This window comes from Idiotropiscis lumnitzeri, unplaced genomic scaffold (assembly GCF_059441095.1).
Source record: "Idiotropiscis lumnitzeri isolate Australia: NSW breed Sydney's pygmy pipehorse unplaced genomic scaffold, RoL_Ilum_1.0 HiC_scaffold_153, whole genome shotgun sequence".
NCBI lineage: Eukaryota > Metazoa > Chordata > Actinopteri > Syngnathiformes > Syngnathidae > Idiotropiscis > Idiotropiscis lumnitzeri.
This window is the reverse complement of record NW_028283691.1, coordinates 223,117-246,136: the sequence shown is the minus strand read 5'-3', so window position 1 is coordinate 246,136 and position 23,020 is coordinate 223,117. Positions and strand designations below refer to the sequence as shown.

The 23,020-nt window shown below is 40.5% G+C and overlaps 1 long non-coding RNA gene across 2 annotated transcripts; it reads right to left on the bottom strand.

Moving 5' to 3' along the window:
* Positions 1 to 11,835: 11,835 nt before the first annotated feature.
* On the bottom strand, positions 11,836 to 19,417 carry LOC148314984 (uncharacterized). 2 transcript variants are annotated; one of them, XR_015841360.1, is made up of 7 exons: positions 19,232 to 19,417; positions 18,454 to 18,573; positions 17,719 to 17,853; positions 16,280 to 16,468; positions 13,885 to 13,980; positions 12,770 to 12,986; positions 11,836 to 12,665 (listed from the first exon to the last, which is right to left on the bottom strand). It is a non-coding gene; the product is annotated as an uncharacterized LOC148314984 (long non-coding RNA). The 2 variants fall into 2 exon arrangements; XR_015841359.1 differs by having other exon boundaries at positions 12,770 to 12,922; positions 19,232 to 19,414.
* Between the last annotated feature and the right edge of the window lie 3,603 nt (positions 19,418 to 23,020).

Sequence of the window (23,020 nt, the reverse complement as noted above, 5' to 3'; positions counted from 1 at the left end):
GCGAAGTAGCGAGGGTTCACTGTATTGCAACCAGATACCTATAAAATGTCATTTAATTTGCACTGTTTTGATCGCCACTGTTTTGCTCATTGAACAACAAATGAAAAGATGAATCATACACAGTGTTTGTAAAGATAATTGTCAATGTTTTATTAAATGAAATTCCAATGTAAAATTGTGTAATATTGTGTTATATAATGGGTCTACAACATACATTTCTCACAGACAAGTAGAGCTTTTTCTCATGAAATGTGTTGAAAAAAAACTAACATTTGAACATTGTTTTGCGTTACAACATCCGTGTTTACTGGTCATAAATTATTAACTTAAGTTTAATATACACTACACGAGCTGGGTAGCCACCACGCCTCAACCACCATAACAAGTTCGCTAACCCTTTAAGTCGAACGAGGTAGCTAACATATCGGGTTCAATTTGTACCAAAAATATGCTGTTGTGCCTTGTGTCTCTGTATATGTCGTCATGACGTGTCATTTGACAAAGCCTTGTGTCGATGTTAGTTGTCGATGTAACAGTCTATGTTAGATGTCAATGTATGTCTATGTTAGATCTCAATGTGTCGATGTTAGATGTCAATCTATGTGTCTATATTAGATGTGTTTATGTTAGATGTCTATGTAAATGTTTGTTAGATGTCGATGTGTGTAAGATGTCTATGTAGAGGTTGGTTAGATGTCGATGTCTATGTAAATGTTTATGATGGATGTCGATGTGTCTGTTAGATGTCCGTGTTTGTTAGATGTGATTGTAATGGTTTATGTTATAGACGTCAATGTAAGTGTCAATGTTAGATGCCCATGCATGTTTGTTAGATGTCGATATATGTGTCATTGTTACATTTCAACGTAAATGTTGTTCGTGCAAGTTTCCAGTCCTCCAGCCACGTGACATCATGCGCGTCAAAGTGATAACTCGTACATTTCACGGAGGAAAAAAAAACAGACACCATTGGTAGTTTTGACCGGGAAAAAAAAAAATCATTTATTTTTTTCGAACACCTCATGTCTCTTTCAGCGTAAGAATAAACATGACACGACCAAAATAAAATATACCAACACAGGCAAATATTTAAGGAGCACTCAAGAGATACACTTCAGCTCATTTAATCCCACCTATTTTTACTAACGCAAACCCTTCAATTCTAGCGCCCACAGAATAGTGTGCTATAATGCTATAAAAATATGGAGCCTTTACCTGACAGCGTTTGAATATAACTGAATTCCCATTGCTCACGAAAAACTGAGAAACTAAGAACAAACATTTCAAGCACAAGCTTGACTTGACTTCAACAGTTCTATTTTTTCTTTTGTGACAGCTCAGACATCAAAATAATGCTTTCCTTCTATAAAATAAAAACAGCATGACAAAAGGTGCTGAAATAAACTATATACGGAAGTGCGTGAGTGACAGTGTGTGCATGTGTTTTTGCAACGCATGTGTACACCCCGCCATACAAATTACACAATTCGTTGGGTATGTGGTATACACTTAAAAACAATTGCCTTGGAGCAAGTGAACACAACACGTCTCACACTGTATACATGCTGTAGAAGGGCTGGGCGATATGACCTCAAATCAATATCGCGAGAAATCGAGCAATTTTACCTCGATAACGATAAATGCACAATAAATTCCCACGTGGACTAAAATCAAAATAAATGCAGGAATTGCATATTGACTGTTTTTTTTATTGACCAACTGGTACACTTTACTTTCAATGAAAAATAAAAGTACAAAAATCATTTGTATGAACATTCCAAATAGCTTGCAGGGTTCGCGGTTAACTTTAAAAACTGCTTGCCCATAGGGCAAGTGCCACTAAAATTTGCCTTGCCCGAGTGGCCAAATTACTTGCCCGACTTGGGCAAGTGACAATTTTTTTTCTCTAAGAATAAAATGTTTATGGTTGTAAAATGTGCGCCACAAATGTAAATAAACATATAATCTGATAAGCATAAATTAATCTTGTTTTCATCATCAACCATGAAACCCTACTCACAAGAGCAAATGTATCATCCTGTGCAGTTATTGAAAATGTTAATTGTAGTTTTAATAATTAACAAATCTGCATGTTAAATTGGGAAAATGATATTACAGCAATCCAGATGATCAATTTTAAGTCCAGGAGAGCGTATTAATTGAGGAATCACATGAGTAAATTATGAGTGTGGCAAATTTGTGTATTCCTTTAAGACCAGTGCCTGTGGTGCTGCCTCCATAAGTTTCATAGCATAAACAGAACACAGTCACTGACACTATGTCAGGTCACATCATGGAGCTAATGAATTAACAGCCAATAATCAAATATTACTCCCTTCCTTACTCACAACTGAATTGTCTACTTAAAAATATTCGAGCTATTTTAGTCATGTCAGAGGAATCCGAAATGTTCGGATTTGAACGAACTCGTCGCCACTCGTAAACATGCGCAGAAGGTAAGAAAACTTCCGGCTGTCAATTTTCGGCCAAAATATCGTAGGTTTTTGTTGTGTTTTTCAAACTTCAAATGAGGATGCTACGACAGCGAGTTCCAATACTGCGGGATTTATTGACGTCCACTTTAACTCGACATTCACTGAACTAACTGATCCCCGTAGCGCCCGCCCATTACCCCCGATAAGGCCAATGGACCATACCAAAACATAAGGGGTTGTCTGGGTTAAACTATCACCATACAGTGCACACAAACAGATCACACCACCGTTTTCGTCAAAATTAAAGATATTTGGCTGCTTTAAAAAATGCTTGCCCGGTCGGGCAAGTTGCCCATAATTTTACCTTGCCCGTGGCCAAATTTCACTTGCCCCGGGCAATCGGGAAGCGGTTAACCGCGAACCCTGAGCTTGCTTTGCATGACTTGAACAATGTCACAAAGAAAAATGGTACCTCTTGCGAAATCTTTTTCTGCAAATAGATTGCGCCAAGATGCTCTCATGATGTAAATAATGGCAAATAAAAAAACGCGAAATAAAATGAAAGAAAATGTCAATGCAAGCCAAATAAACAAGTGGGTATTATCGGGGAAAAAGTGCCGTCTCGAGTACTCTGCTGCGCAGTCGCCACTTGTCATCTATGTAATGCACAGTTAGGCTCAATCAGGGATCCATGTTGCGACCCGACCACAAGTCGGATGTAGATGCAAAATGCTTGACATGTCTAAGCTCCCGGCCCGATGTAGTCCATATCGGGAAATACGGCTTTCATGAAGCGTTTAAATCCTGTGCGCGCCACGTAACTAGAGGAGCTTTATCTTTAGCTATGTGCTAGGCTATCGCGTCCACCTCTGAGACGTTCTCTCGTATGGTGTCGCCTCCGTTCATGGGCTGTTGTCACTTGTCGAACCTTGCTTCTCACTTTGAACTTTCAGCACAGCATGGTTGTGTTGTGGGTGGTGAGAAAGCTTCTGGATTTGAATCGCCAGCAACGAGAGCGACAGACGGGTGGAGTCACATGACTAGAGGCGCTGTAGCGGTCTTAAAGGGGCATGAACATTGCCGCAGACAAAAGGCTTTTCTTTTTTTATTCATCGAATTTACCGACATGGGCAAAATGATTTCGGTCATTGTAATAAATTTCGGTAACGGTAAATTTTCGGTTTATCGCCCAGCCCTATGCTGTAGCATGGCTTTCTTTGCCGTGGGTGTCAAATATTTTACTTTGTTTTCAGAGTGCTTACAGACCTCTTGGTTTTGCCTCAAAATAATTGTCTGCAAAGCAGTCTGTGCCATCCGCATCATTGATGTGCAGGAGTAGCTTGTTGGTAATAAATAGCTGCAAGAAGTCCGCTGTTTGCCGCAGCATCCAGTGGTCCAGCGCTCGCAGTGAAAGTCTTGTCTGGCAGCCCGAACCATCCCCAAACATTTCGAGATGCACGCCCACTAAATTCCAGAAATATAAACATGGACAAACTTGACATTCTTCCAGATTCTGTCTCTTTGCATTGTTTTGAAGTTACTCCTGCAACTTTTCCACTTCTTCGATCCTCCCCATTGTCTGAAAAAGAAGTGTATATTTTGATTTGAAATAATGACCTCAACATACCAATACATTTGTTTATCATCTGAACTGGATTATTTTGAAACAACATTTGGGATGGACATCTGGGATTTGTTGTTGTGTATATTCAGAGTAATCCTTTTCTTGTATATAGCTAAAGCAATAGTCGCTGGCCTTGAAAATGGGTACAAGACTTGACCAAATTAAGATGCCATAAGGTCTAATTTGCCCCTTCTCTACCACAACCGATTTAGAGGCCATTAGTAACAGATTTGAGAAGACCACTTTTAAAGATATGAAGCCAGAGCTCGGCACCGGACCCATTTTTATTATTTATTATAATTTTAATGTATTATTGAGCAAATGACACAATATGTCAGTAGTGATTACCACAGAAGTCATGTCAAAATAGTGCAAATTCTGAGGTCGACTTCAAATCAGACAGGCGGAGACGAGCGCCAGAGAAGAGATGAGAATCAGAAGAGATGTTGAAGAAGCTAATAACAAAAAAACACATCAAATCTCCATGTAGTAGCAACGGGGATGGCTCATGGGGTCAGGAGAAGTGAGCGGGAGATGGGGAGTATGAGGTGCCGTTGGGGACAAAAGTCAGGAATCGCTTCACACTTCTGAAATGCACTCTTACACACCAGTGAAATTGTTGTTGCTCATGCATACTTATGAAACGCTATCATACATACGAGTGAAACGCTCTCATACACACTAGTGAAATAGTTGTTGCTCATACACTCGTCAAATGCGCTCATACACATAGGTGAAACATTCTCATACACACCAGTGAAAGGCGCTCAGGCACAATTGTGAAATTATTGTTATTCATAAATACAACTGAAACATGCTCATGCCCATACACGAGTGAAATGCTTTCATACAAACACCCACACTGTTGAAAATGCTGTCATGAACACAAGATCGCTTACAAATACTAAAATGTAAAAATTAATCATTTATTTAGCAGGGATGCATGGTGGGCGACTTGTTAGCACGATGGTCTCACAATGCAGAGGTCGCGGGATTGATTCCGGCTTTCCTGTTTGGAGTTTGCATGTTTCCCACACGCCTGCGTGGGTTCTCCGGTTTCCTCCCACATTCCAAACACATGCATGGCAGGTTGTTTGGACACCCTAAATTGGTGTGAGTGTGAGCGCGGATGGTTGTTTGTCTTTGTGTGACCTGCGATTGGCTGGCAACCAGTTTAGGGTGTACCCCACCTACTGCCCCAAGATAGCTGGGATAGGCTCCAGCACCCCCCGCAACCCTTGTGAGGAGAAGCCGTACAGATAATGGATGGTGGGATGGCATTCATAATGGACGGCCGCCACGGTGGGCGACTTGTGAGCACGATGGTCTCACAATGCAGAGGTTGTGGGATCGATTCCGGCTCCGGCCTTCCTGTGTAGAGTTTGCATGTTCTCCCAAGCCTGCGTAGTTTTCTCTGAGTTCGCCAGTTTCCTCGCACATTGCAAAAACATGCATCCATTTACTCTGATGCCAATGTTTTCTGTACCTTATGGCAGATTTTTCTCTTTGCCGAAGACTATTAGCACTTGTAGAGCGAGGACCTGTGCCACAGTCGTCAACTGCACCCTAAAATCAGATCATTTTGTATTTTAGACATTACACACTACACAGTTAAAGATGGTCCAAAAAAGAAAAATGGATTAATGTATTTCAACTTACATAATACTCTTTAAAGAGCTGACCAGCTCATTCCCAGAGGTACGTATTGGGGCGTATTGGTCGTCTTTACAGAAGACTCCAGGAGGTAACTCGGGTTTGACCTTCAGCCACAACAGAGTGTTGGGTGTGAGTGCTTCCAAGTCGTTGAGGTCGGAAGATGTCCTTGTGATAGGCCTGCTGTTTATAACTGCTTCAGCCTCACCAAGCAAGGTATATTGACTTTCTTCACCCGAAATTTGTTCTTTTACAGTGACATTCAGGATTTTTCTCACAGACCAAATAAGTCGCTCACAGCTTCCTCCGTGGTGGGAACCTGCTGGGGGATTGCTATGCCACTGAATACCTTTTTGCAAGTGTTTCTTGATTTACTTAGTGTTCCATTCTTTGATTGATTTCTTCATTTCACTGTCAGCTGATCTAAAGTTGGTTCCGTTATCAGAATACATCTCTCTCACTTGTCCTCTTCTGACAAGAAATCTTCGGATTGCGTTGAGACAAGCATCTGTGTCACGTGAAGATGCAATTTCCAGATGTACGGCTCGTACAGCGAGACATGTAAAAATCACGCCGTATCTCTTTACTTGTCCTCTAACCCTACTTACTTAGAATGGACCAAAATAATCAACGCCAATTCTCTTGAAAGGCGGATCGTCAGGTAGCACTCTTCTGATGACTCTAGCAGCTCGAGGTATCCAAAACTGTTGATGCAGATTAGCCATCATGTGGTTCCTTCCAGCGTGAGCTGTAATCTCATGAATGTATCTCAGGACTAGCTTTGTGTTATGTGAATCCTTGGCAAGATGGCTTGCTGTTTTGCTGTTTCAGGCATGGCTGCGTGGCTCAACTGTCCACCAACCCTCATGACACCATCTTGAAATACTATATTGAACTTGTAAAGTGGGCTACTTTTCTTCACCCTTTTTTGTTTTTCAAATATGGCTAAATCTTTTTTGAAACTTCGCCTTTGACAGTATTTCACAAGTTCTCTTTCTGCTTTATCCAAGTCGTCGCAGGTCAAATACTTTCCTTTGACAGTTCTCTTGAATAAATTCATCTTGCCTTCTTCACCTAATGTGATTAACTCCTTTCTATTTTTCCTTTACTCTGTCAGTAAGTCTTTCAGCTTTAGAAACCAGGCTACGGCCTGCTTCAATGCTGTCCAAGACGAATAATGGTTCATCCACTGGCCCAGAGAATCTTTGGGCTACAGTGACTGAATTACATGCACTTGAGTCACTCATTTGACCTCCAGGTCATTAATTGGTAATTTGAAGTGGTTTTTGTGTTTAACTAAATTCCTGGACACTGCCTGATTTTTTTCAGAGCTGTACAACCACTAGAAAGGGTGGTTCCCACAATGTGAGTTTTGCTCAGGTGGCCCAACAATGTCACAAAAACAAGTAGGGGGGTGTGTGTGTGTTTGTATAAGCTACATGTTGGGGACCAACATCGGACAGCACACCCACTGTAGGGGACCAAAATTTTTGTGGGGACCAAAAATCTGGGCCCCACAAAAAAGAGCATTGAATTCAGTGATAAGAAGCTCAGGGGGAGGTCCTGTCAAAGTTTCAGGGCTTCCCAGGAAGGTCACAAAAACAAGACGAGTGTGCTAGAAATGTGTGTGCGGAAAAATTACTCAGGATCGCTGTCTAGTGGTCGGTCCCGGTACTGCACTTACGCACACTTCACACACTCGGCTGGTCTGCGCATGTGCAGGACAGTCTGCTTTATGTCAGGCAGCCACCCTCCCCTCCCCCACAGCCCAACCCGAAAAATTGAGATGTTAGTTAAGTATTTATTCCTATTATTGAGTGAGATTACATATTTTTACTTGGCAGCTGGCACAACAGCTAAGCTTGGAGCACAGTTATTGCAAAATAAAATAAATAAACAGTAACAACAATAACGATTGTTAATATTGTTATACTTTATAGCGTAACCTATTTATACTAATTTTCTGTATGCAATTTCAAGTGCAACTAATATAGTTGTGCATATAGATAGCCACCAAACTCCATACATTAGATAAAAATAAGAGCCACGATGTTAACCAATTAACAGTTCAAGAAAAAAGCAGACATCCAAGAACTTGCTTTGTTACTTTTGCGTGGCCAGAACTACAAACCCCAAAGCAGAGCAAACCCAAAACATCAGAGAAAGTACAATACTTTTGTCAAGGAGTGGTGCTGCTGCTTTGCGATCGCTGCCACCATAGTGAACGCGCTCCCACATTCGTGCACACGCACACATGCCACACACCTGTTTTCCACGTCCTGTCAGTCCACTCCGTCGGTCCACATTTATTTCGTTGGTCAGCCATCACGGTTGGGTGCGCACTAGATCGCTGTTAAACCATCTTCTACGCCACAGTCCTCGTGTTCAACAAACATTTCTCCCGAATTCGCCTACCATGCACAACTCTCCACTTTCAAACCGAGCGCCGCTGTTACTTCCGGGTTTTTAGCGCCAAGCACTTGACGCTAGCGTGTGACGTCATGGCGAAATACTAGGTTTTAAAATAAAAATTTTCTTTTTTTTGTACAGTCTAAGTGCATGGGGTTATGATAGATCGAATGAGTATACCTTTATGTACTCACTAACATTTATGTTGATCATAAAATGTTGTTTTGATGAAGAAAACTGTTATTTTTTAGAATCAATTGGCTTAGGGCACTTGGGCAAACTACGGCCCGGGGGCCACTTGTGGCCCGTTAAACGTTTCAATCCAGCCCCCCAAACTTGAAAAAAATTAAATGAATAAGCCTTGTTAATGGTTTATTTTCTAAATACTGTGGTTTTTCAAAGACATATATATTGTTGTAATGCTTTTGTTCACTTTCGTTTAAAATTAAATGTATTTTAGGACTCATTGTGCCCCCCCCCCCCTCCCAATCAAAAAGTTTGCCCATCCCTGGCATAGTGGATGGGCCGAGGAGTTTAAAAGGCACACATCATGCATTTTTCAGTCAGTTTTAGCCAGGGCTTGGTATGGGGAAGACCAGCTGGTTTACATGGAATCATTAAATTTTCCCAAGTTTTATTTAAGTTAATTGGACAAAACAAAAAAACGCAATATTCTTCTGCCAGAGAGTATGTAATATTCTTCTGCCATTTTATTGTAGAGGGCCATTTTGAGCCCCTAACAATATTATTCAACCAAGAGATCATGAGTCGTCGCCCAATTACTTTCTGAAGTCAGCTGGGATGTCACGGCTGTGACCCTCGTGAGGATAAAGTGGTTCAGATGGAAAAGTAGGACTAAGGGCTTTTTCTCAGGTTTCCATGCGCAAATCCATGTATATTAGGTTAATTGGAGACTCTAAATTCTCTACTCATCAAATGACATTCGTGACCCTGATGGATAGATAAAATAGATTATTAATCTGCCATGGGAAGTCCAAGGTGTCTGGTAGAAAGAAATGCATTCATACACTCATTACACAGTCAACCAAGCAAAGACACAAAGCCTAGGGCAGGGGCGGGCAAACTTTTTGATTGGAGGACCACAATGGGTTCTAAAATATGACAGAGGGGCCGGACCAGGAGCAGATGGATGGAGTGTTTTGGAAACCTCACCTCATCTGAGAAAAAAAATACATTTAATTTTATATGAAAGTGAATAAAAGCATTCCAACAATAATATTTGTCTTTGAAAACCACAGTGTTTAGAAAATAAAACATTAACAAGGTTTATTCATTAAATTTTTTTCAAGTTCGGCGGCCCGGATTAAAACTTTTAACGGGCCGCATGTGGCCCCCGGGCCGTAGTTTGCCCTCGCCTGGCCTAGGGCATAAACACATACATGTAATATCCAATCCGCTTATTCTCACAAGGATAGCGTGCTGGAGCCTACCCAGCTGTCAACGGGCAGTAGGCGGGGCACACCCTGAAGTGGTTGCCAGCCAATCGCAGGGCACGCAAAGACGAACAACCATCTGCGCTCAAACTCACTCACAAATGCAACCTCCACACAGGAAAGCTGGGTCCCGGGATCGAACCCTGAACCTTGGGACTGCGAGCCGGATGTCCTAACCAGTCTTAACTCATTAAATACCAGCCATTTTCACTGGAGCAACCCACTCAATCCCAGAGTTTTCCTGGGTTTTGACTAATATTGCAAGGCCCACAGAATATTGTATTCTAATGCTATATAGACATGGAGCACACCCGAAGAAAGATGAGACTCTCTTCTTTCAACAGAAAAAAAATGTTTGTTCCTATCTTTTTCCATTCTTGAACAATCGGCATTTGAAAATAGCTAAATTTCATGAAAACTCCAATCCCTGGGGAAAAAACTGAGAAAATGAGCTTTTTGTAAACTGATGCATTTTGACCATAATTTGAACTTTGACACTATTATTTATGGCTTTTATGACACCTCTAACATCTAAATAATGCATGCCTTCTATAAAATAACAAAAAAAAGCACAAAAAATATGTTTTTGATAAAATAAATTTATTTGCACATAACACTAAACGACTGAACTGTTGAACTATGTACAAAAATGAAATACATCAGTGTCATACATACTTTTTTTTTGTGTGATATAAAATAAAACAGTTGCCTTGATGCAAGGGCACACAACATAGTTCACACCACATTCTTGTTTCACTCCGTTTGCCTTTGCGCAAACAGACCCGACACTTTCGTTGTGGTCTGGCTTTGCTGGTCCGTGGAAAATAGGCGAGCTTGTGTTTGTCCACTGGGGTTTGTGTGAAAATAATTGTCTGGGAAGTGATTGCTGGCATCCGCGATGTGCTGCAGAAGCTCATCCGTGAGAAACAGCTGCAGGAAATCAGCTGGCTCCTCAGACTCCAAATGGGCAGCGGCATTCAGTGGTCCAGGGGTTGCTGTAAAGTCGATTTTCCTCGGTTGCCATCCAGTGTGACGCCATCCGGAACCACTGCTTCCTGATGCACAACCTGTAAATTACAGAAATATAAACAATTGGAAATATATATTTATTGCTGCATTTTATTGCTGGCGTGTGAAGTTTCATATTATAATTTACCTTTCTTTACACCAACAAGACGAGGAGGAACTTTCTTGCCGCGGGATGCACAATCTGTGAATTTTAGAAAGTATGCATGATTACCACACCATTCAGTATTGTTGTTTCCTCGTCGGGGAGGAGATACGCTTGCGTCTAACTGCACATTTATGCGACATTTTCTGCCCGCAAGATGCATGATATGTACAATAAAAGCATGAGGGGTAAAACCACATGTTCAATGGTAACTTGCGAGCGCTTACCTCCTCGTTCGGGGGGATCTGGTGAGGACTCTCAGCTGCTTTGGCTATTGTCCGAAGGCAGGCGATGCAGGCCGCAAGGCACGCGCACCCTCTTTAAACGCCTGTTTGTTGTGACGACGACAAAGCGTCATCCTCTCAACCAAAGCGTCTCCATCGCCTTGATGCTTTTAGGAAGCTTTTTTTTACAAAAAAGCATTCCTCGATCGTCATTTGCTTGGAGGATTTCATTGCTAACGCTACTAATGCGACTGCTGCTAGTGCTGCCGATGCTGCTGCTACCCACGCTGCTCTCCACACTTATAAGTCTACCCCAGGATCCCGCCCCCCATTTGTACCTCTGGCGCAGATTCAAGGCGTATCTTTTGCACCTCTGCCCCCTGCTGGGTGATTTTTACATGATTCACAATGCGGACATGGCTGATTCTCAGTCAGAGGTTGCATCAGACCCTTATGTACACTATGACGTAAAAAAGACAGGAAACGTACTTATACGTCTTTGGTAGAGGGCGCCATTGCATTAAAAGACGTCTTTGTACGTCTAAGGGAGTAAATGAGTTGAACAAAGTACAGGGTCCTTCACCTGACTACAGATGATCTTCTGGGGACTTTATTTGGTTTTAATCACTTTTGGGGTCTGTATCTATGCACACTCCCTGGTTTTGCTACCTTCCCGGGTACCACATACACACTGCTTAGTTTCTCTGCCTTCGTGGGTACCACATACATATTGCTTGGTTTCTCTGCCTTCCTGGGTACGACATACACACTGCCTGGTTTTGCTACCTTCCTGGGTACCAGTCACACAAACGTCAGACGACTCAGCACATACCGACTGTCTCAGCACTACACACTTTCACTCCAAGGCAGTGCTGTGAACCAACTTACTGACAAGAGGTAGTATTTAGAATTTTAAAAAGTGCTTGAAAGGTTTTGTTCATGTAAAACCAACAGATTATGACATTATTATTATTATTTAAATCAGTATTAAACAGCATCAGCATAGGTTAAAGATATTATACAGACTATATACGATAAAAAAATACTAAACCACCCTTGCTTTTCCGTCATTTCTTGTATAAGTTAACACACAGATGTATAACATTTGTTTATACAAATATAACGATTAAAAAGTAGCTGATTAGAGTTTTAATTTTGTATTCATTAATCTGTAATAAAAATTGACATATTTTGGTTAATAAAATTAACAAGAAATAAAAGTAAAGGGTGTTCTAATACTTTTTTCAAGATTGTCCTAACATACATTTAATGTTTACAGTATATGTCTTCGGAAGAAGCGCAGCATTAGATTTTTTTTTTTGTTCTCTCTCTTTGACTTCTGAATTTGAATTTCTGTCACAGATGTGCTTGAATTCTATTTTGGATGATTTGTGTTAAACTGCACAAATATTTGAAGAGCCATAGAATTCAAGAATCACACCAGTGCTGCTACTCCTCCGAACGGGTGAACGCCCTTGATTAACAACCTGCGTTGAGGTGGCTTTTGAGATTCGTGGTGTGGGAGAAAAATCTCTGAAGGCATTCTTAGACTTCAAGAGAGGGTCCACAATTTTCAAAGATTCACTTCCGTCTGAATCAGAGGCCTCACTTGTATCCGGAATATATTCATCTCCACTGTCATCTGAGTTGGAGTAATAATGCTTATCCATTCCAAAGTCAGCCTGTTTTTTTAATCTAAAAAACAACAACAACGAAATATAAAGGATAGAAGGCAGGAGACCAATAAAATATATGCAATTTGCTTGTAAGATTCCCTGAAATCTATATGGGTTGTTTACCTGTATACTTTTGGTCCTCCTGAGCCTTGGGATAGTAATATGGTCTGGGTCTGAGGCGCAAAGTTCAGGGGCAGGATTTGACAATGATTCGTCAGAATCTGTGTCGTTATTCCAAGGAAGATTCAGCCCATATTTTTTGTCCAAGGGAGGAGACTGGGTTGCATCAGAGTCCAAGAGAAAATTGAGAACCCATTAAATACTTAATCCCCAGAGGAATCTGCACAGAAAAAGGTCTTAATTCTATTTGAAAAAAAAAAAAAAAACTAAAATATTGATGAATGATATGACAAAATAATGTAATAACAAAATTAATTGACCGTAACAAAAAGCTCCCGGGAGGAAAACTACATTAAATGTTTTTTTAACAGGGCAGTGAAAATATTGGAAAATAAAAACGATAATAAATAAAATAATATAAAAAAAGAATTCAATGTGTATCGATGGACCCATATGAAATACTTATATCGCTATGTACTTATCAGCCATATCGCCCAGCCCAATATGTAACTGCAACTTCAAAACCTCGGGCCATAACAGGATTGTAACATGGGATGCATATCTTCATTCCTAAATTTGTAGATCCCGAGGAGGCTGCTCAATGGTCCTGGTAATCTAAACCTCAACCAATTCGGTCACAGCCAATGTTCTCCATCCTTGTTAAGAAGTTTTGAAATGATTTAATAGATATACTATTGCAAACTATACCAGAATTTTAGACATTTTAAACTTTTGATCACAATTTTACCTATTTTCTAAAAATCTGAAGAATCCACATGCCAAATCACCTGCTGTAGACACATAGGTTCTGTTCTGACAGATAATTCAGTTACAGGTTGTGTACTTAAAGCCAATAAGAGGGCAATGCAGCAGTCGACAACCTGACGAAAGCTTAAGTCTCCCAATGAGAGAACTGTAGTGGCTGGTAGGTTCTTAGATTGTAACATAGTAAAGACATATACTAGGCATAACTGTATATCATATGATGATGAGGGAAAATATTATTAGCTACGATTTATGTCCAGATATATTAGAAAACTTGTCCAACCAGCACAGGTCTATCTAACTGTAATTTTAACATCTCAAGACACGACAGGATGACCACATGATACGCATACCTCCTTTTCAGAGTCTGTCAAAACTTGAGAAGGCTGCTTCGATGTTCTGGTGGCATCAACCTCAGCCGATTCAGTCATTGTCGGTTGTCCTCCATCCTAATGAACAAGTTGAATATTAATTTAATGAATTAAAAAAAGAAAATGGATCAGAATTTTACACATTTTAGGCTTTGGCCACCCAAAACAAAAACTAACAAGTTCACGAATGAAACAAAACCAATTACTTTAGCGCATGACAATTAATCTTCAGTAGAGATATGTTGTGACTGATATTTCAGTCACAGGTTGTCTTTTGAACGCCACCAGGGGCGCAATGGAGCACAGGACAGCCAAAAGTCTTCTTGTCGGACACCTGTAGTGGCTGGTAGGTTCTAAGATTATAACATAGTAAAGGCACATACAACTCCTAACTGTATTTCATATGATAATGAAGGAAAAGATGATTAGCTATGATTTATGTCAACAATAAAAATGGCTCTACGGGGTCCCCACAAACACAAACCTGACAGTTGGGTGTCAGATGGCCAACATACCTGACACGCAATTCAACTCAACTGGACCCCACAACACAAGAAAAAGCTGAGTGAGCCTCAAACCAGACATACACATTCACTGACAAATATCCTGTGACACCAGATATATTAGAAGTCTTGTCTAATCAGCACACGTCTATCTAACTGCAATTTTAACATCTCGAGACACGACAGGATGAGTACACGATACGCATACCTCCATTTCTGAGTCTGTAAAGCCTGGAGGAGGCTGCTTCGATGTTTTAGTAGCATCATAAATTTATTGAATTAATTATATTTGAGGTTGGATTAGATTTTTACACATTTTAAGCCTTAGCCACCCAAAACAAAACATAAGCTCATGAATGAAATAAAACTAATTAATTTCGCCCATGCCAATTAATCTTCTGTAGACACGTGTTGTGACCAGTGTTGTTTTTGGCAGGCATTTTAGATTTTGTCCAAGTCATTTGGACAAAGTGCTGATTTGTTTACATCACATTTAGTCATCCCAATTCGTTATAGTTTTAGTCCAGTTTTAGTCAACGAAAACTAAAAAAAGGGTTTTAGTCCAGTTTTAATCGACGGAAACGCAAAAAAAGTTTTACCCTAGTTTTCGTCAATTTATTCACAAAGGTTTTAGTCCAAGCGGCACGGTGGCCCAACTGGTTAGCAGGATGGCCTCACAATATTGAGGTCGTAGGTACGATTCTGGCTCCGGCCTTCCTGCGTGGGTTTCCTCTGGGTAATTCGGTTTCCTCCCATATTCTTAAAACATGCATGGCAAGTTGCTTGGACACTCTAATTGCCCCTAGGCATGAGTGTGAGCGTGGATGGTTGTTCGTCTATGTATGCCCTGCGATTGGCTGGACACCAATTCAAGGGTGTACCTCGCCTACTGCCGAAGACAGCTGGGATCGGCTCCAACACCCCCCGCGACCCTAGTGAGGAGAAGCGGTACAGATAACGGATGGATGGATGGATGGGTTTAAGTCCATTTGAGTTAAAACAAGGCATTCAAGGTTTCCACCCAAGACCCACCCCAAGACTTTTGGATGGACTACAAAGGATTCTTCATTACAAACAGAAAAAAGTGGCAACAGTGGAATCAATGCTCACTGCTCCAAAATAAGCAGAGAAGCAAAACATTTTGTTGGGCAACTGTTGTGGCTTTATTTCACTAAAAGCAACATAAAATAATTTATGAACCACATGCTAACAATTTTGTCTCGTCAACGAAAAAAATTCATGTACATCACGTCATGTTTTCGTCATAAAAGAACCTCGTTTAGCTTGTCATCGTCATTAAAAAAGGGGCGTTAACGAAGTATTTTCGTCATAGTCATCAGTGACGAAAACAACACTGGTTGTGACTGATATTTCAGTCCCAGGTTGTCTCCTGAACACCACCAATTGGGCAAGGGGGCGCAGGAAAGCCTGGGGTCTTCTATTTTTACAGTATAGAAAGGCTAAATATCAAATTGAAACAGTGTTTTATATCATGAATATACAGGGTTGGTGCTGGTTCTGGTAGGGAAACCACAACATAAAGATGTCCTTAATTAGTCCCACAATGGGTATATTTGCAATATGGCATATGATGGCCTAACAGGGCCACCGCCCAGAAAAGAGTAACGCAGAACTTTGTAATACTGTCACTCCCTGACCAGTTCGTTGTTCCTGAAGAGCTAAACTTTGACTCAGACCCACAAATTTGAATTACAGATAGTGGACAATGGAGAACTCCCCCAGTCAGTCAGCATGTTCAACTTCCATAGAAACCTCAACATACATTTATTAGATTGCCAAACTAATTGGAAACTACATCACCAGAACACCACAAGTGGGCTCTGTTATTGTACTTAAAGATGCATCTTACAAACCTGTGTTCTCCAAGGCCAGCTGGTCCATAGTCTTAAGTTATTTCTTCGCCAACATCAATGTCTCGGAGCGCAAACAGACAGAGGTGTGGTCTGTCCTCTGTTGTCTTCTTCTTCATTTTACAGTTGGGGTGCATGTGGTCATCATTAACCAGTCTTCCCAGACTGCCATCTTCTTGAGCGGCATCAACACTTAAAATAGATTTAAAAAAAAAAAAAACAATTATTCAATCAATGTCAGAAATTAATCTTTGAGACAATCTTGTGTACACAAAACATAAAAATAGGAAATCCACAATTTTTAAATCTTCTAAATCAAATCATACAAGAAATTTCTATTGGAATCAGACCCTATTAACAGCTTGTCTTTGAGACTTCATGGTCTATATTTTCATTTGTACAGATTCAACGCATGAATAAAAGTAATTACCGTATTTTCGCAGTCATAAGCAAACAAAGCGCCCTGTCAGTCGATGCGTCCATTAAATGGACAAAGTACCACTCACGTCCATCAGCCCTTGTCATCAACGAGCTGTTGGAAGTGCATGTTAGCACACCCTGCTGGGCAAAGAGTGAGTTGTCCATGCTTACAATCGACCGTGACAAATACACCATCTGACTATAATGTTTGGGTGATGGTGTTGGAAAAAGCTGGACAAAGGGCAGCTGTCCACAATGTTTTAGTCTGTCTTATCATTTATGTTATTGCAAGCAAGAAACGTCCCAGGTTTAGACAACAGACAAAAAGTCCAAAGCATAACAGCACATCTCTTTAAACAGCCATGCAAATCTCTCTAAACAGCTATGGGATTGTGGGTCTCTGCTCCCAGAATGCATTGCTTGAATTAGCTAAGGCTGAGTGGCTTTTGTATTATTTTCATTTTTTTGGGGTATATTGATGGCATGAGAGATACATGTTTGTGTTAATCTTATTTCTATGTTTCATTGTTTGCTTGTATGATGAGTTTTTTATTTTTTTTTGAAACCGTGACTCTAAGGAGTGTGGTGAGCAGCCAAGTCCCTCCCCTGACGTTGCTTTGTAGGCTATTGCCAATGCACCTAATATTGGCCTGAGCCATTGTCAGCTATTGTCAATAGAGACTTGGCGTCTGCTGCAACAATGGGGTGATTGCTCATGTTATTGGGGCATAGTAGGCTGCTATCGGCTGTGTCAGTGTGGGCAGCTCTGCCAAGTTCATGCTATGCTAACAGCAGCTGTGCTATCGTCTTGTCAGGCGGTGCGTCCAGTATATGTTACAAAGACAGAAATAGCGGCCTCAACAGGTGTTGCGCCCTTTGACACGGCGCGTCTTTTGGGTGCGAAAATACGGTATACATTTTTGCTTAGAGAATGATTTTTCCCCTAACACTTATGGGATGAGTATGTGTTTATTTTTTTAAATAAAAACAAAAATAAGATAACATCTCAATCTTTGCCTCACCTCCAAAAAGACAGTGCCTCTTCCATCCATCTTCCTGCGTTGAGATTTATCAGAATCTATCAATTTTCCTCTGTACTCCATAATAAAGAATAAAGTCATCTTTCCTGAAAGGGGCCTTGGTAAATACTCCTCGACCTAGTTAACAGGGAAATCAAGATAGCTTCGTCATATTTTTAAGCACACAAATAAGGAGTCATCATATTCATTTGGGCCACTATACTAATGTAGGGTGGTTTGAAACATTGCTTCTTGTGAGGGATAGAGCAGAGCCCTTCTTTATGATTTTAAAGGAACAGACCAGCCAAAATTCATTTTCCAGCATTGCATTAGCCAGTATGTATTAGGACTGAAAGTACAAATGTCAATGGCACCTGGTTACGTAAAAAAAAAACTTTAAGATTATTTAGTTTCATAACAATGACATACACTGTATACACAGTCATATTGGATCGCGTCACGTGATCTCTGTGACGTATAACGTGCTTTACACTAGACTATCAATATCGGACTTGTTCACCGGTCTATTGTGGTATAAAAATGCCGGAGGGCGTCATCAAGTACAGCCTTAATTTAGATAGAACTCCTACCATCAGGTTTCACGCTCACTGAAATAACTTGAAACTGACAAAAGAAAAGTTCAAGACACTCTTAATGTAAAATAACCACTTAAAAAACGATGTCAGCTTGGTTATCAGAAAACAATAATATATCTTAGCAAAAGCGTTAACATCATACCTTTAAATGAGTTTATATACTTCGCTTCTAACTCTGCAGTCTTGTCCAGACCCTTGACTGCATGTTCAATAGTATCCTGCTTTGGGGACTTCCTGCATCTCAGGGAAGGCATTGTTTATTCTATAAAGAAAAAAGACAGTTTTGTGTTGAGAATTATTAATACTATAGGCTAAATGGAGTTTTAACAATATCAGTGTAAGAAAAATAAATTATAAATTAAAAAAATATCAATCCCTCCATCCCAATTAACGATTTCAACCATAATAGTTTATATTGAAGTTTAAACAACAGACAGACAGATTTATGCAGTGTGACTACAAAAATCTTACCAAAATTGCATTCACAGTAACCTTTGCTTTAAGAATCATGTAATTAACCAGTGAACATCGTGTCTTACACAAAAATTAATGACAGAAATTATCATGGTACTTGCATTCTGTTGTTCTATAACAAAAGTGCAAGCTGTTAGCTCCGCAAAGCTAACGCAACAAGCTAGCGTCCCTCGTGCTCACATTCAATGCAAACCTGACCACCGGATGAAAATACGCGTCGGTTTAGTTCTTTAAATGAGTAAAAGCACCATGACGTTTTATAATTATTCAATGCTTAACTGGAGCTCGTCAATTATGTCGATGTAGGAGCACATGTTTGCTAGGCCAGTGTTGTAGGCCCACATCCATGGTGCTACTTTGTATAGTGTTTTCCACACAACTATCTCTAACCATGAACAAATGCACTCGAGGCATGTTTTGAATAAAAACAAACGAAAAACACTTACCTCTCCGTTTCAACAGCAGTTCGAACTTCGAAGTGGTGATATTCTCCAGCGTTAAGCACCTGCTCGAACTGCGAATAGGTCAAATTCAACAGCGTCTTTTTTCTGTCTTAATAAGGACGCGATGAGAGGAGGAGCGCTTGCCTTTTCGTCAGCACGCCCCGCGCGGGAGGTGCTGCTTTATCACTCTCTATCTGTGCCCGCCCGCCGGCATGTCGATAGAAAAATAATATTCCTTCAAACATTACTTTCATCTTCTTAACGTTTTGTAGTGAATTTAACAGGTTCACCACTTTTTTCAAATACACCAATGGAAAACAGGTCTTAATTGAGGAAACATACAAAGAGCGTCTCACAAACACCTTATGATGAGCAATGTAATTTGATCACGTTTTTTGTCACTGCCTGGACGTCGGTTCACTGGCCTGGTGGCAGTGGCTTGTAGACACTGTCACTGAGTGGGAACGGATCTCAAGGTGGGTCAAACTAACCCAAGCAGTGGATCGGTCCGTTTTTTAAATTTATTAATTTTTTTATTTTATGTATTTATTTATTATTTAATACAAGGGCTTCGGCTCACTACCAGTGGGCGGGACCAAAGAATTTGGGTTTCCTTTGAGCTAGGAGGCAGTCAAAGGCAGTCCAATCCCCGGCAACATAAAGCGCCTAGCTCTGGGGACATGGAATGTCATTTCTCTGGTAGGGAATGAACCCGAGCTGGTGTGTGACTAGACCAGTGGTTCTCAATTATTTCCTGTCATGCCCCCCCTACCAAGAAGAAAACAATTCGCACCCCCCCCCACCACAATTTTTTTTTACATTTCGTACTAATGTACATGTTCTTTGCATATTAATGTTAGATTGTCAATAAAATATCTTACCTTAACAAAGCTAAATTGATAAAAAAAAATATCATTTTGAGAACGACTATTGTGAGGATCTCGAAACTCAGTACTCTGTGGTGCTAATATTGATGAGATGATAAATATGTTGAAGCCACAGAACAAAAAGATTAGATATTGTTTGGAAATTAATGACGTACATAACAAAGGAATATCAGCCTTGATTGGAGTACATTACTGCATTTAAATTTTTAATAAAAACGAAACAATTATTGATGTTATGACCACTATGAAGAATTTAAAAAAACAATATATAGGGATAATTATAGTTTTCATTTTGTTATGTTTAGTCTGTTCATGTTGCATTATTTTTATGACAAAGATGATGGTTAATCGTAGGTTTGTTGCCCAAATGTACCGTTACAACCTGATTAATGTTGAGAATGACGAACTCAAACTGGACACTAAAACGTAAAAACACATGGACTTCTTGCCCCTGTCCACACACGTGCACACACACACACACACCATACACGAAGATCCGGGAGGTAAGGACGGCTGTCCTCTCCTACAACGAGGCAAGGGCCTCCACCAAGTCACCCCAGGGACAAGTTTTATTCCCTGATGGTCATCAAATTATGAGGATCTCATTCTACGCCGGAAGGGAGGAGGGGAATTTTTCCCTAATGTGAGGTTTTCGCTCCTCCACTGATGATCACACTGTTGTATGATTTCATTATGATGATCTGTCTTAAAGCCGTAAGGACATGATTTTTAAATCCACAACAGGGGGGAAATGTAAGATGGGCTGAGGATAGGTAATCAGTTTGTGTATTCATAATCATGTTTTTATACACTCATTAATGTTTAACACACACAGAGACACTTACTTGTTATTTTAACACACACACACACAGACACCGTATCCTGAAGATGTGTTTAGTTAAACTGACCTTGGGTTATGATTTTCTGCCTGCTGGAGTCCCTGGTGATTAGTTATTGATGCTTTAGTTAAACTGACCTTTATACCGTGAGTTATTGATGTTTTCTGTCTCTTGGTGATTAGTTGTTGATGCTTTTCTGTCTTCTGGTGATTAGTTATTGATGAGTTAGTTTCAATAAAAAGGCAGAACGGAGGGTGAGAGTCAGAGGGTGTGCGGGATTGAACTGGCAAGACGGCTGTTTCGCCTCCTGGCTCCCTCTCCCATTCTGAATGGCACAAAACGAAAACTTTAGTAAGTTATTTCAGTCTAAAAAAGGCGTCAGGGCATTTTTAAACCGGACAGTAAGTCGTCACTGTCTTGGTTCCTTTTTGTGCCTTGACCCATCCCGGAATTATTGAAAGGATGCAGTCCTATTTACAGGCCCCAGTGACACCCCAGGTTTCTGTTGTTTGTACGAGGGCGCTTAATAGGTACTGCTATTCACAATCGTCTTAGGCTGTTTCTTTGCAGAAGTTTATGGACAATGTGTAGTGCTGTAGGATGCAGTCTAGAGCATTCTTGACATTGAAGCTTTTGTTTCCAGCAACTGCTAATGCGACCGTGCATCAAACATGCAAAACACAGACCCTTGCTCCTCAAGAAGTCAATCTTATCCTTGTGATGCTTTCTCCTAAATTCCTTACAAATTGTGAGACTGTTGCTCTCCATTACAATTAGCACATGGTTTGGCAATAGCATCCACTGAAACAGGTTCTGCCTTTGGCGTGGTGGTTTTGTTGTTTTCCATCTTGGCGGGCACAATGACTGTTGTGAAGACTTTCTTTGATTTTGGTGTTTCTGTGTGTTGTGATTTTGTTTTCTGTTTTATAGAATCTTTCGTGCTTGTCAACAAAGTCAACAAAATCCTTAAACTTCACTCTTCTATTTGTTCTTTCTTGGAGATTGCAGGCAAATTTTCTCCAAGATTCTATAAGTCTGTATGGAAGTTTGTTTGCCAATGCCTTTATATTAGCCATGTTGTCCAAGTCCTCCATGTAATTAACATCTGCCATTATGTTCAAACAGCCCATAAGGAATAATGTGAAAGACTGAAGTGCAACACCATCTTCAGACTTGATTGTTGGCCAATCCATGGCTTCCTTTAAATATGCTTCTGCTATCATGAAGTCATCACCATAAAACTCCTTCAAGATTTGTTTTGCTTTGGTATATCCTGTCAGAGGTTCCATATGGATGCAGCTCTTCACCAACTCATGTGGTTGTTCACTAGTATACTGCAGCTAAAATTGAAGATGATCACGGTTATCACTTGTACGGCCTTCAATCCCATGTTCAATGGCACCTATACAGGTTTTATAATGCAGAGGGTCGCCTTTAAACGTAGGAATGGAAAGTTCGGGAAGTAGCGATGCTTTTTGACTCTTTGCTAAGTATTCTGCGACACTGGCTTGCTGTGAGATTGCTTGGCAAAGGCCATCAAGCACATGTCCCTGTTGTTCTCTACTTTCTGTCTGATGTGGAAATCTAGCCATTGGAATAGTCGAAGTGGGAGCATTTCAGGTCAACACTGCTTGTTGCTCTGATAGGCTGTGATGGTAATTGAATGTTTTTCCTTGTTTAAATTGTAACACACTCATCAGGAATGTGGATACCATCCTCCTGGGTATTTTCATATCTTCTCAAGACATCCAATTTAGCATCAGACTCAGGGAGTGCCGTTTGCATTGCATGCATTTGCTTCTTTGCCTTAATTGCAGCTTCTTCTTGCTCAAGTGCCAACCTTTGTTGTAAATCAGCAGCCTTTGCCTTTAAACATGCTCGTTCCATTTGAGCCTTTAATTTAATTGAAGACGTTGACAGAAGTGAGCTTCTGTCTGTTAGATTCTTTACTTCTACTTCTATGGGTGTAGTTAGTTGATGCAGATCTACTATCATCAGGTGATATTTGTTTATTGCATCCTTCCTCTGCACGTTTCAAAACGTCCTTCTTCCATTGCTCACATTTC